Genomic DNA, 16,039 nt, shown 5'->3' on the forward strand with positions numbered 1-16,039 from the left:
GTGGTCCAGTGGAAGGTAGCACGTCTCTTGGCAGTGGAGTGTGAGGTTTTAAAAGTCCATATTATCTCAGTAAGTTCTCTCTACCTCGTGGTTGTAGATGAGATGCAAATTCTTAGCTATTTCTCCCATACCTGCTTACTGCCATGCTCTCTACCATGATAGTCATGGATTCTAACTCTCTGGAAGTGTGAACCAAATTAAAATTTTCTTTAATACCCTTGTCATGGTAATAGGAAAGTAACCAAGCCATCAGTATGGTAACATATTCTTTCTCTTCACTTAGTATTAATCCAGTGGGGCAAGTCAAGGTCATGGAATACATAGGAAGATGTATTCCCTTAAGGAAATATGTTTTTCTTTTCAAAAATCTTCATCCCTAGTATTATCTGTACAAGCTACTGTGAATATCAGTTAGGCCTGCCTACCTTTTTGGGTCCTGACTTAGAATTGCATAACTAATCATATTTCTTCTCTATCTTCTCTTGGATGCTGCCCACATTATGTTCCATAATACTTAGGACTCCTTCTTTTTGTCTCAATAGTAAGAAAAAGTATTTCAATTAGAAGAAAATAGCTAAACATCTCAGATGTAATTATGGCAGCAGTGGCCTCCTGTGGGAAACTCTCAGAATCCAGCAACATTTAATATCATACCTGTAAATGCACATGTACACACATACACACACACTTGAATGCACACACACACACACTTTTACACACAAGCATATGCACACTGCATACACAATATATCTTCACACATACATGTACAGAGAGTATACAACCATTCAGATGGCTTTTATTTGTGTATCTCTGATGACTAAGGATGCTGCACATTTCTTTAAGTGCTTTTCTGCCATTTGAGATTACTCTGTTAAGAAATCTTCCTTTAGCTCTGTACCCCATTTTTAAATGGATTATTTGGTTTCTTGGAGTCTAACTTCTTGAATTCTTTACATAATTTGGATATTATCCCTCTATTGAATGTAGGGTTAATACATTCCCTGAGAGCACAAGTAGGACTACCACTTTTCCCAATCTGTAGTTTGCTGTTTTGTCCTATTAATTATGCTGTTTGCCTTATAGAAACTTTCCAGTTTCATGAGATCCCATTTATCAATCATTGTTTTAAAGCCTGAACCATTGGAGTTCTGCTTAGGAAATTTTACTCTGCGGCAATGAGCTTGAAGCTCTTTCCCATTTTCTCTTCTATTAGAGTCAGTGAAACTGGTTTTATGTTGAGGTCCTTGATCCACTTGGACTTGAGCTTTGTGCAAGGTGGCAAATATGTATCTATTTTAATTTTTAATACATACAGACTGCAAGTTAGGCCAGCACCATTTATTGAACATGCTTTCTTTTGTTAAAGATCAAGGTCCATAATAATGTGGATTTATTTCTGGGTCTTCAGTTCTACTCCATTGATCAAACTGTCTGTCTCTGTACCAATACTATAAAGTTTTCATCACTATTGTTCTTAGTACAGCTTGAAGTCAAGGATAGTGATTCAGCTAGAAATTCTCTTATTGTTAAGAATTGTCACTATCCTGGGTTTTTTGTTTGTTTGTTTGCTTTTCCAAATGAAATTGAGAATTGCTCTTACAATGGCTTTGAAGAATTGTGTTGGAATTTTAATAGGGATTGCATTGAATATGTAGATTGATTTTGGTAGAATGGCCATTTTTGCTGTTAACCCTACCAATCCATGAGCATGGGAGATCTCTTCATTTTCTGAGGTCTTCTTTGATTTCTTATTTGAGAGACTTAAAGTTCTTGTCACACAGATCTCACATTTATTTGGTCAGAGTTATCCTAAGATATTTTATGTGACTATTATTTGTGACTGTTGTGAAGAGTGTTGTTTCCCTATTTTCTTCCTCAGCCTGTCTATCACTTGCATAAAGAAAGGGTAGCTTCTCTGTAAGGCAAAGGACACTGTGGTTAGGACAAAACGGCAACCAACAGATTGGGAAAAGATCTTTACCAATCCTACAACAGATAGAGGTCTTATATCCAAAATATACAAAGAACTCAAGAAGTTAGACCACAGGGAGACAAATAACCCTATTAAAAATGGGGTTCAGAGCTAAACAAACAATTCACAGCTGAGGAATGCTGAATGGCTGAGAAACACCTAAAGAAATGTTCAACATCTTTAGTCATAAGGGAAATGCAAATCAAAACAACCCTGAGATTTCACCTCACACCAGTGAGAATGGCTAAGATCAAAAACTCAGGTGACAGCAGATGTTGGCGAGGATGTGGAGAAGGAGGAACACTCCTCCATTGTTGGTGGGATTGCAGACTGGTACAACCATTCTGGAAATCAGTCTGGAGGTTCCTCAGAAAATTGGACATTGAACTGCCTGAGGATCCAGCTATACCTCTCTTGGGCATATACCCAAAAGATGTCCCAACATATAACAAAGACACGTGCTCCACTATGTTCATAGCAGCCTTATTTATAATAGCCAGAAGCTGGAAAGAACTCAGATGCCTTGCAACAGAGGAATGGATACAGAAAATGTGGTACATCTACACAATGGAATATTACTCAGCTATCAAAAACAATGACTTTATGAAATTCGTAGGCAAATGGTTGGAACTGGAAAATATCATCCTGAGTGAGCTAACCCAATCACAGAAAAACACACATGGTATGCACTCATTGATAAGTGGCTATTAGCCCAAATGCTTGAATTACCCCAGATGCCTAGAACAAATGAAACTCAAGACGGATGATCAAAATGTGAATGCTTCACTCCTTCTTTAAAAGGGGAACAAGAATACCCTTGGCAGGGAATAGAGAGGCATAGATTAAAACAGACACAGAAGGAACACCCATTCAGAGCCTGCCCCACATGTGGCCCATACATATACAGCCACCCAATTAGACAAGATGGATGAAGCAAAGAAGTGCAGGCCAACAGGAGCCGGATGTAGATCGCTCCTGAGAGACACAGCCAGAATACAGCAAATACAGAGGTGAATGCCAGCAGCAAACCACTGAACTGAGAATAGGTCCCCCGTTGAAGGAATCAGAGAAAGAACTGGAAGAGCTTGAAGGGGCTCGAGACCCCTTATGAACAACAATGTCAAGCAACTAGAGCTTCCAGGGACTAAGCCACTACCTAAAGACTATACATGGACTGACCCTGGACTCTGACCTCATAGGTAGCAATGAATATCCTACTAAGAGCACCAGTGGAAGGGGAAGCCCTGGGTCCTGCTAAGACTGAACCCTCAGTGAACTAGATTGTTTAGGGGAGGGCAGCAATGGGAGGAGGATGGGGAGGGGAACATCCATAAAGAAGGGGAGGGGGAGGGATTAGGGGGATGTTTGCCCGGAAACCGGGAAAGGGAATAACACTCGAAATGTAAATAAGAAATACTCAAGTTAATAAAAAAAAAATCCATGCATTTAAACCAAAACAAAAAAAAAGTAGAAGAAAAAAGAAAGGGTAGCTTCTGGTTTGTGTCTGTACCTGGAGCTGACCCTGTGCCATAGCTCTCTGTATCCAGATCCCACTGGGAGAAAACTGGTCTCCTGGGAGTGCTGACAAACCTGAGAGCACAAGTAGGACTACCACTTCTGCTCTGAGAGACCTGTCTGGAGTCCTCATGACACAGAAACCAAGGAGCAGTCTGGGAAATGATCCTTCCAGTTTCTGCGTGTTCCCAGAGCTGAACCTGTGCCACAGATCTCAGTAACTCTGCCTGAAGAGAGGTGGTCTCCCAGGAGTGCCAACACACAGACTTACAGGACTGTCAAGCCACTGTTAGAGACAGCAAGCCAAGTTAACAACAGAGATAACCAGATAGTGAGGGGCAAGTGCAAGAAACTGAAGGAAAAAAAAAAAAGAAACCAAGGTCACTTGGAGTCTTCAAAACCCAGATCTCCCAGCACAGCATGTCCTGAGTAGCCCAACACACTGGAAATGCAAGATTCTGATTTAAAATACATCTCATAATGATGTTAGAGGACTTTAAGGAGAACATAAATAATTCCCTTAAAGAAATACAGGACAATACAGGTACACAGGTAAAAGCCCATAAAGAGGAAACACAAAAATTATCCAAACAGGTGAAGAAATTGAGCAAAACAATCCATGACCTTAAAAAAGGAAGTAGAAACAATAAAAAAAATCACAAAGAGACAATCCTGGAGATAGAAAACATAGGAAAGAGATCAGGAGTCATAGGCTAAAACATTACCAACAGAATACAAGAGATAGAAGGAGAATCTTAGGGGCAGAAAATGCCATAGAAAACATTGTCACAACCATCAAAGATAATCCAAAACACAAAAAGTTCCTAACCCAAAACATCCAGGAAATCCAGGACACAATGAGAAGATTAAATCTAATGATAATATGTATAGAAGAGAGCAAAGATTTACAACTTAAAGACCACTAAATATCTTCAACAAAATTATAGAAGAAAATTTCCTTAGCATAAAGAAAGTGATACCCATAAGCATACAAGAAGGCTACAGAAGTCCAAATAGTGAGGAGCAGAAAAGAAATTCCTCCTGTAATATAATAGTCAAACACCAAATGCACTAAGCAAAGACTATTAAAAGCAGTAAAGGAAAAAGGTCAAGTAACATATAAAGGCAGATCTATCAGAATTATATCAGAATCATGTGAGACTTCTCAACAGAGACTATGAAAGCCAGAAGATCCTGGACAGATGTCATATAGACCCTAAGAGAACACAAATGCAAGCCAAGGCTACTATATCCAGCAAAATTCTCAATTACTGTAGATGGAAAAACCAAGATATTTCATGACAAAACCAAATTTTCACAATATCTTTCCACAAATCCAGTCCTACAAAGGATAATAAATGGAAAACTCCAATCCAATGAGGGAAAGTACACCCTAGAAAAAATGAGACAGTAATTTTCTTTCAACTAACCCAAAAGAAGAAAGCTACACAGACCTAATTTCACCTCTAACAAAAATAATGGGAAACAATGGTCATTTTTTTAATATCTCTCAACATTAATGAACGCAATTCCCCAAAGAAATGACATAGATTAACAGACTGGATATGTAACCAGGCCTTGTATTTTGCTGCATACAGGAAACACACCTCAGTAACAAAGACAGACACTTCCTCAGAGTAAAAGGCTGAGAAAAAAGTTTCCAAGAAAATGGTCCCAAGAAACAAGCTGGAGTAGCCATTCTAAAATTGAATAAGCCAAAAGTTATCAAAAAATGATAAAGCAGGACACTTCATACTTGTCAAAGGAAAAAAATCCACCAAGATAATCAATTCTGATTATCTATGGTCCAAATGCAAGAGCACCCACATTCATAAAAGAAACCTTACTAAAGCTCAAAGCACACATAACACCTCACGTAATAATACTTCACTACCCCACTCTCATTAATGGACAGGTCATGGAAACAGAAACTAAACAGAGACATAATGAAACTAACTGAAGTTATAAACCAAATAGATTTAACAAATATCTGTAGAAGATTTCATCATAAAAAAATACCTTCTTCTCAGCACTTCATTGTACCTTCTCCAAAACTTACCATATAATGGGTCACAAAACAGGTGCAACAGATATAAGATGATAGAAATAATCCCATGCATCCTATCAGATCACTGTGGACTAAGGTTGGTCTTCAACAACAACAAAAACAACAGAAGCCCACGTACACATGGTAGCTGAACAATATTTTACTCAATGATAACTTGTTAAGGAAAAAAAATAAAGAAATTAAAGACTTTTTAGAATTTAATGATAATGAAGGTAGAGCATACCCAAACTTATGGGCCACAATGAAAGCAGTGCTAAAAAGAAAACTCATAGCTCTGAGTGCCTCCAAAAAGAAACTGGTAAGAGCATACACTAGGAGCCTGATAGCATACCTGAAAGCTCTATAACATGAAGAAGCAAATATACCCAAGTTGAGTAGATGGAAGGAAATAATCAAATTCAGGGCTGAAATCAACCAAGTGGAAACAGAAAGAGCTATACAAAGAATCAACAAAACTAGGAGCTGATTCTTTGGGAAAAAAATCAACAAAATAGATAAACCCTTAGCCAGACTAGTAAGAGGGCACAGAGTCAGTATGCAAATTAACAAAAGCAGAAATTAAAAGGGAGACATAACGACAGAAACTGAGGAAATCCAAAAATGATCAGATCCTACTACAAAAGTCCATATTCAACAAAACTGGTAAATCTGGATGAAATGGACAATTTTCTTGATAGGTATCAAGGTACCAAAGTCAAATCAGGATCAGATAAACAATCTAAAGAGTCCCATAACTTTTGCAGAAATAGAAGCAGTCATTAAAAGTTTCCAACCAGAAAAATTATAGGACCAGGTAGGTTTAATGCTGAATTCTATCAGATTTTCATAGAAGACCTAATACTAAAACTCTTCAAACTACTCCACAAAATAGAACAGAAAGAACATGACCCAATTCCTTCTATGAAGTCACAATTACCCTTATTCCTAAACCACAGAAAAACCCAACAAAAAAAGAGAACTTCAGACCAATTTCCCTTATGAATATCAATGCCAAAATATTCAGTAAGGTTCTCACAATCCGAATCCAAGAATACATCAAAATGATCATCCTACGTGATCAGATAGGCCTCATCCCAGGGATGCAGGGATGGTTCAATATATGGAAATCCAGCAACATAATCCACTATATAAACAAACTCACAGGAAAAAAAACCACATTATCATATCATTAGATGATGAGAGAGCATTTGACAAAATTCAACACCCCTTCATGATAAAAGTTTTGGAAAGATCAGGAACTCAAGGTCCATACCAAAACATAGTAAAAGCAATATTCAGAAAATGAGTAGTCAACATCAATCTAAATGGAGAGAAACTTGAAGCAATCCTACTATAATCAGGGAGTAGACAATGTTGTCCACTCTCTCCCTACCTCTTCAATATATTGCTTGATGTCCTAGCCAATGCAATTAGACAACAAGAACAAGAACAAGAACAAGAACAAGAACAAGAACAAGAACAACAACAACAACAACAAAAACAAAAACAGCAATAACAAAAACGTGAAAGGGATATAAATTGGAAAAGAAGAAATCAAAATATCACTATTTGCTGATGATATGATGGTATACTTAAGTGAACCCAAAAATTCCACCAGAGAACTCCTAAACAACTTCAGCAAAGCGGCTGGATATAAAATTAACTCAAAGGAACCAGTAGCCTTTCTCTACTCAAAGGATAAACACCCTGAGAAAGAAATTAGGGAAATGACACCCTTCACAATAGTCATAAATAACATAAAATACCTTGGTGTGACTTTAACCAAGCAAGTGAAAGATCTGTATGACAAGAAATTCAGGTCTCTGAAGGAAAAAAATCGAAGATCTCAGATGATAGAAAGATCTGCTCATGGATTGGCAGGATTAATATAATAAAAAATGGCCATGTTGCTGAAAGCAATCTAGATTCAATGCAATCCCCATCAAAATCCCAAGTCAATTCTTCAGAGTTAGGAAGAGCAATTTGCAAATTCATTTGGAATAACAAGAACCCCAGGATAATGAAAAATATCCTCAACAATAAAAGAACTTCTGGGGGAAATCACCATCCCTAATCTCCAGCTGTATTACAGAGCAATAATGATCAAAAACTGTATGTTATTAGTACAGAGACAGGCAGGTAGATCAGTGAAATAGAATTGAAGACCCAGAAATGAACCCTCACACCTATGGTCACTTGATCTTTGACAAAGAAGCAAAACCATCCAATAGGAAAAAGACAGCAAATGGTGCTGTTTCAACTGTCATTCAGTATGTAGTTGAATACGATTCATTCTTACTGCCTTGTACAAAGATCAAGTCCATGTGAATCAAGGACATCCACATAAAATTAGATACATTGGATTTAATAGACGCCAAAGTGGGGAAAAGCTTCAAACACATGGGCACAGGGGAAATTTTCCTGAAAAGAACACCAATGGCTTATTCTGTAATATCAAGAATTGAGAAATGAGACTTTATAAAAATTGGAAAGCATCTGTATAGCAAAAGACACTGTCAATATGACAACCTACAGATTGAGAAAAGATGTGTACCATCTGATGTAGGGCTAATATCCAATATATACAAAGAACTCAAGAAATTAGACTACAGAGAACTCCTGCTTGTTTTTTGGGAGCATTTACTTGAAGACTTTTTTTCCATCCTTTTACTCTGAGATCCTGTCTGTTTTTGCCATTGAGGTGTGGTTTTTGCACACAGGAAAAAGATGGATCCTGCTTATGTATCTAGTCTATTTGCTTATGTTTTTATTGGGGAATTGTGTTTTTTGATATTGAGAGATATTAAAGACTGATGATTGTTAGTTCCTGTTATATTTATTGTTGTAGGTGGAATTATGTGTATGTAATTCTCTCCTTTTGATTTTGTTGTGAAACAGTTAATATCTTGTTTTTTGTTTTTTTCTGTTTTTGTTTTGTTTTTTTTTTTTGTTGTTGTTGTTGGTAACCTGCTTGTACTGGAATTTTCCTTCTATAATTCTCTGTAAGGTTGCATTGGTAGGTAATATTGTCTACATTTGGTTTTGTCCTAGAATACTTTGGTGTCTCTATCTATGATGATTGAGAGTTTTGAAGGGTATAGTAGCCTGGGCTGGAATTTTTGTTCTCCTAAGGTGTGTATGACCTCTATCCATGCTCCTCTTGCTTTTAGGTGAGAAGTCTGGTGTAATTCTGATAGGTCTGCCTTTATATGTTATTTGGCCTTCTTCTCTTACAGCTTTTAATATTCTTTCTTTGTGCATTTAGTGTTTTGATTGTTATTTGACGAGAGGATTTTCTTTTCTGATCCAATCTAGTTGGTGTTCTATTGGCTTAGTGAACATTTATAGGACATTTTTCTGGTGTTTTGATCCAATCCGGGATTCGCTACTCTCTTCTTTTTTTTTTTTATTTTTTTTTATTAACTTGAGTATTTCTTATATACATTTCCAGTGTTATTCCCTTTCCCGGTTTCCGGGCAAACATCCCCCTCCCCCCTCCCCTTCCTTATGGGTGTTCCCCTCCCAACCCTCCCCCCATTGCCGCCCTCCCCCCCATAGTCTAGTTCACTGGGGGTTCAGTCTTAGCAGGACCCAGGGCTTCCCCTTCCACTGGTGCTCTTACTAGGATATTCATTGCTACCTATGGGGTCAGAGTCCAGGGTCAGTCCATGTATAGTCTTTAGGTAGTGGCTTAGTCCCTGGAAGCTCTGGTTGCTTGACATTGTTGTACATATGGGGTCTCGAGCCCCTTCAAGCTCTTCCAGTTCTTTCTCTGATTCCTTCAACGGGGGACCTATTCTCAGTTCAGTGGTTTGCTGCTGGCATTCGCCTCTGTATTTGCTGTATTCTGGCTGTGTCTCTCAGGAGCGATCTACATCCGGCTCCTGTCGGTCTGCACTTCTTTGCTTCATCCATCTTGTCTAATTGGGTGGCTGTATATGTATGGGCCACATGTGGGGCAGGCTCTGAATGGGTGTTCCTTCAGTCTCTGTTTTAATCTTTGTCTCTCCCTTCCCTGCCAAGGGTATTCTTTTTCCTCATTTAAAGAAGGAGTGAAGCATTCACATTTTGATCATCCGTCTTGAGTTTCATTTGTTCTAGGCATCTAGGGTAATTCAAGCATTTGGGCTAATAGCCACTTATCAATGAGTGCATACCATGTATGTCTTTCTGTGATTGGGTTAGCTCACTCAGGATGATATTTTCCAGTTCCAACCATTTGCCTACGAATTTCATAAACTCGTTGTTTTTGATAGCTGAGTAATATTCCATTGTGTAGATGTACCACATTTTCTGTATCCATTCCTCTGTTGAAGGGCATCTGGGTTCTTTCCAGTTTCTGGCTATTATAAATAAGGCTGCGATGAACATAGTGGAGCACGTGTCTCTTTTATATGTTGAGGCATCTTTTGGGTATATGCCCAAGAGAGGTATAGCTGGATCCTCAGGCAGTTCAATGTCCAATTTTCTGAGGAACCTCCAGACTGATTTCCAGAATGGTTTTACCAGTCTGCAACCCCACCAACAATGGAGGAGTGTTCCTCTTTCTCCACATCCTCGCCAGCATCTGCTGTCAACTGAGTTTTTGATCTTAGCCATTCTCACTGGTGTGAGGTGAAATCTCAGGGTTGTTTTGATTTGCATTTCCCTTATGACTAAAGATGTTGAACATTTCTTTAGGTATTTCTCAGCCATTCGGCATTCCTCAGCTGTGAATTCTTTGTTTAGCTCTGAACCCCATTTTTTAATAGGGTTATTTGTTTCCCTGCGGTCTAACTTCTTGACTTCTTTGTATATTTTGGATATAAGGCTCTATCTGTTTTAGGATTGGTAAAGATCTTTTCCCAATCTGTTGGTTGCCGTTTTGTCCTAACCACAGTGTCCTTTGCCTTACAGAAGCTTTGCAGTTTTATGAGATCCCATTTGTCGATTCTTGATCTTAGAGCGTAAGCCATTGGTGTTTTGTTCAGGAAATTTTTTCTAGTGCCCATGTGTTCCAGATGCTTCCCTAGTTTTTCTTCTATTAGTTTGAGTGTGTCTGGTTTGATGTGGAGGTCCTTGATCCACTTGGACTTAAGCTTTGTGCAGGATGATAAGCATGGATCGATCTGCATTCTTCTACATGTTGACCTCCAGTTGAACCAGCACCATTTGCTGAAAATGCTATCTTTTTCCATTGGATGGTTTTGGCTCCTTTGTCAAAAATCAAGTGACCATAGGTGTGTGGGTTCATTTCTGGGTCTTCAATTCTATTCCATTGGTCTATCTGTCTGTCTCTGTACCAATACCATGCAGTTTTTATCACTATTGCTCTGTAATACTGCTTGAGTTCAGGGATAGTGATTCCCCCTGAAGTCCTTTTATTGTTGAGGATAGCTTTAGCTATCCTGGGTTTTTTGTTATTCCAGATGAATTTGCAAATTGTTCTGTCTAACTCTTTGAAGAATTGGATTGGTATTTTGATGGGGATTGCATTGAATCTGTAGATTGCTTTTGGTAAAATGGCCATTTTTACTATATTAATCCTGCCAATCCATGAGCATGGGAGATCTTTCCATCTTCTGAGGTCTTCTTCAATTTCTTTCCTCAGTGTCTTGAAGTTCTTATTGTACAGATCTTTTACTTGCTTGGTTAAAGTCACACCGAGGTACTTTATATTATTTGGGTCTATTATGAAGGGTGTCGTTTCCCTAATTTCTTTCTCGGCTTGTTTCTCTTTTGTATAGAGGAAGGCAACTGATTTATTTGAGTTAATTTTATACCCAGCCACTTTGCTGAAGTTGTTTATCAGCTTTAGTAGTTCTCTGGTGGAACTTTTGGGATCACTTAAATATACTATCATATCATCTGCAAATAGTGATATTTTGACCTCTTCTTTTCCGATCTGTATCCCCTTGATCTCCTTTTGTTGTCTGATTGCTCTGGCTAGAACTTCAAGAACTATATTGAATAAGTAGGGAGAGAGTGGGCAGCCTTGTTTAGTCCCTGATTTTAGTGGGATCGCTTCAAGTTTCTCTCCATTTAGTTTAATGTTAGCAACTGGTTTGCTGTATATGGCTTTTACTATGTTTAGGTATGGGCCTTGAATTCCTATTCTTTCCAGGACTTTTATCATGAAGGGGTGTTGAATTTTGTCAAATGCTTTCTCAGCATCTAATGAAATGATCATGTGGTTCTGTTCTTTCAGTTTGTTTATATAATGGATCACGTTGATGGTTTTCCATATATTAAACCATCCCTGCATGCCTGGGATGAAGCCTACTTGATCATGGTGGATGATTGTTTTGATGTGCTCTTGGATTCGGTTTGCCAGAATTTTGTTGAGTATTTTTACGTCGATATTCATAAGGGAAATTGGTCTGAAGTTCTCTTTCTTTGTTGTGTCTTTGTGTGGTTTCGGTATAAGAGTAATTGTGGCTTCGTAGAAGGTATTCGGTAGTGATCCATCTGTTTCAATTTTGTGGAATAGTTTGGATAATATTGGTATGAGGTCTTCTATGAAGGTTTGATAGAATTCTGCACTAAACCCGTCTGGACCTGGGCTCTTTTTGGTTGGGAGACCTTTAATGACTGCTTCTATTTCCTTAGGAGTATGGGGTTGTTTAACTGGTTTATCTGTTGCTGATTTAACATCGATACCTGGTATCTGTCTAGGAAATTGTCCATTTCCTGAAGATTTTCAAGTTTTGTTGAATATAGGTTTTTATAGTAAGATCTGATGATTTTTTGAATTTCCTCTGAATCTGTAGTATGTCTCCCTTTTCATTTCTGATTTTGTTAATTTGGACGCACTCTTTGGGTCCTCTCGTTAGTCTGGCTAAGGCTTTATCTATCTTGTTGATTTTCTCAAAGAACCAACTTTTGGTTCTGTTGATTTTTTCTATGGTCCTTTTTGTTTCTACTTGGTTGATTTCAGCTCTGAGTTTGATTATTTCCTGCCTTCTACTCCTCCTGGGTGTATGTGCTTCTTTTTGTTCTAGAGCTCTTAGGTGTGCTGTCAAGGTGCTGACATATGCTCTTTCCTGTTTCTTTCTGCAGGCACTCAGCGCTATGAGTTTTCCTCTTAGCACATCTTTCATTGTGTCCCATAAGTTTGGGTATGTTGTACCTTCATTTTCATTAAATTCTAAAAAGTTTTTAATTTCTTTATTTCTTCCTTGACCAGGTTATCATTGAGTAGAGCATTGTTCAATTTCCACGTATATGTGAGCATTCTTCCCTTATTGTTATTGAAGACCAGTTTTAGGCCGTGGTAGTCCAATAGCACGCATGGGATTATTTCTATCTTTCTGTACCTGTTGAGGCCCGTTTTTTGACCAATTATATGGTCAATTTTGGAGAAAGTACCACGAGGAGCTGAGAAGAAGGTATATCCTTTTGCTTTAGGATAGAATGTTCTATAAATATCCGTTAAGTCCATTTGGCTCATGACTTCTCTTAGTCTGTCGACATCACTGTTTAATTTCTGTTTCCATGATCTGTCCATTGATGAGAGTGGGGTGTTGAAATCTCCCACTATTATTGTGTGAGGTGCAATGTGTGTTTTGAGCTTTAGTAAGGTTTCTTTTACATATGTAGGTGCCCTTGTATTTGGGGCATAGATATTTAGGATTGAGAGTTCATCTTGGTGGATTTTTCCTTTGATGAATATGAAGTGTCCTTCCTTATCTTTTTTGATGACTTTTAGTTGAAAATTGATTTTATTTGATATTAGAATGGCTACTCCAGCTTGCTTCTTCTGACCATTTGCTTGGAAAGTTGTTTTCCAGCCTTTCACTCTGAGGTAGTGTCTGTCTTTGTCTCTGAGGTGTGTTTCATGTAGGCAGCAGAATGCAGGGTCCTCGTTGCGTATCCAGTTTGTTAATCTATTTCTTTTTATTGGGGAGTTGAGGCCATTGATGTTGAGAGATATTAAGGAATAGTGATTATTGCTTCCCGTTATATTCATATTTGGATGTGAGGTTATGTTTGTGTGCTTTCACTCTCTTTGTTTTGTTGCCAAGACGATTATTTTCTTGCTTCATCTAGGGTATAGCTTGCCTCCTTATGTTGGGCTTTACCATTTATTATCCTTTGTAGTGCTGGATTTGTAGAAAGATATTGTGTAAATTTGGTTTTGTCATGGAATATCTTGGTTTCTCCATCTATGTTAATTGAGAGTTTTGCAGGATACAGTAACCTGGGCTGGCATTTGTGTTCTCTTAGGGTCTGTATGACATCAGTCCAGGATCTTCTGGCCTTCATAGTTTCTGGCGAGAAGTCTGGTGTGATTCTGATAGGTCTCCCTTTATATGTTACTTGACCTTTTTCCCTTACTGCTTTTAATATTCTTTCTTTATTTTGTGCGTTTGGTGTTTTGACAATTATGTGACGGGAGGTGTTTCTTTTCTGGTCCAATCTATTTGGAGTTCTGTAGGCTTCTTGTATGTCTATAGGTATATCTTTTTTTAGGTTAGGGAAGTTTTCTTCTATGATTTTGTTGCAGATATTTACTGGTCCTTTGAGCTGGGAGTCTTCACTCTCTTCTATACCTATTATCCTTAGGTTTGATCTTCTCATTGAGTCCTGGATTTCCTGTATGTTTTGGACCAGTAGCTTTTTCCGCTTTACATTATCTTTGACAGTTGAGTCAATGATTTCTATGGAATCTTCTGCTCCTGAGATTCTCTCTTCCATCTCTTGTATTCTGTTGGTGAAGCTTGTATCTACAGCTCCTTGTCTCTTCTTTTGGTTTTCTATATCCAGGGTTGTTCCCATGTGTTCTTTCTTGATTGCTTCTATTTCCATTTTTAATTCCTTCAACTGTTTGATTGTGTTTTCCTGGAATTCTTTCAGGGAGTTTTGCAATTCTTTCAGGGAGTTTTGCGATTCTTTCAGGGATTTTTGCGATTCCTTTCTGTAGGCTTCTACTTGTTTATTAATGTTTTCCTGTGTTTCCCTAAGGGAGTTCTTCACGTCTTTCCTGAAGTCCTCCAGCATCATGATCAAATATGATTTTGAAACTAGATCTTGCTTTTCTGGTGTGTTTGGATATTCCATGTTTGTTTTGGTGGGAGAATTGGGCTCGGATGATGCCATGTAGTCTTGGTTTCTGTTGCTTGTGTTCCTGCGCTTGCCTCTCGCCATCAGTTTATCTCTAGTGTTACTTTGTTCTGCTATTTCTGACAGTGGCTAGACTGTCCTATAAGCCTGTATGTCAGGAGTGCTGTAGACCTGTTTTCCTCTCTTTCAGTCAGTTATGGGGACAGAGTGTTCTGTTTTAGGGCGTGTAGTTTTTCCTCTCTACAGGTCTTCAGCTGTTCCTGTGGGCCTGTGTCTTGAGTTCACCAGGCAGCTTTCTTGCAGCAGAAAAGTTGGTCTTACCTGTGGTCCCGAGGCTCAAGTTCGCTCGCGGGGTGCTGCCCACGGGCTCTTTGCAGCGGCAGCAACCAGGAAGACCTGTGCCGCCCCTTCCGGGAGCTTATGCAGCCTCAGGAGTGCCCACCTGACCAGGCGGTGAGGTCTCTTTCCCACGGGGTCTGGGAGCAGAGAGCTGCTTCGGGCCGGGATCCGCGGGTGTGGGACTTCCGGTAAGCACAGGACGTGCCCGGTCCTAGAGGAATTCTGCCTCTGTGTGTCCCGATTTCACCAGGCAGCCTTCTTGCAACAGACAAGTTGGTCTTACCTGTGGTCCTGAGGCTCAAGTTTGCTCGCGGGGTGCTGCCCACGGGCTCTCTGCGGCGGCAGTAACCAGGAAGACTCGCTACTCTCTTCTATTCCGATTATACTTAGGTTTGGTCTTTTCAGTGTGTCTTGGGTTTCCTGGATGTTTTGGTTAGGAGGTGGGTTTTTTTTTAATTTTTAAAAAAATTTTTTTAACATTGTGTCAATATCTTCTAAAGTGTATCTTCTATGCCTGAGATTTGATGCTATAGTTCCCAACCACCTTCCTAAGTTTTCCATTTCCAGGGTTGCCTCAATGTATGTTTTCTTTACTGTTTCTATTTCTAGTTTTAGGTCATGAACTGCTTTGTTTAATTCCTTCACCTGCTTGATTGTGCTTCCCTGTATTTTCTTAAGGGATTTATTTTTTTTATTTTTAAGGGCTTCTACCTATTTACCTGTGTTTTCCTGTATTTCTTTCAGTGAGTTGTTTATATCCTCCTTTAAGGACTCTATTATCTTCATGAGATAGGATTTTAGTTCAGCATCCTGGTTTCATGTATTTTGGGGGTATCCAGGGTTTGTTGTGGTGGGAGAACTGGATTCTGATGATGTCAAAGTATATTAGTTTTTGTTGCTTATGGTCTTGTGCTTTCTTCTTGATATCTGGTTATCTCTGGTATTAAATGGCCTAGGTTTCTCTTCGTGGAACCTGTCTCTTGTGTTCCTGGTTTTCTACAGGTGTTTTGGATGGCTTGTGGCCCTGGCTGTAGCATACCTCCTGGGAAAACTTCAGACTCTGGGGTCTGTAGCCCTGGGTATGCATATCTCCCAGAAGGCCTTCAGACTGTGGGGTCTTCAGA

This window comes from Rattus norvegicus, chromosome 3 (genome assembly GCF_036323735.1).
Source record: "Rattus norvegicus strain BN/NHsdMcwi chromosome 3, GRCr8, whole genome shotgun sequence".
In the NCBI taxonomy this organism is placed as follows: domain Eukaryota; kingdom Metazoa; phylum Chordata; class Mammalia; order Rodentia; family Muridae; genus Rattus; species Rattus norvegicus.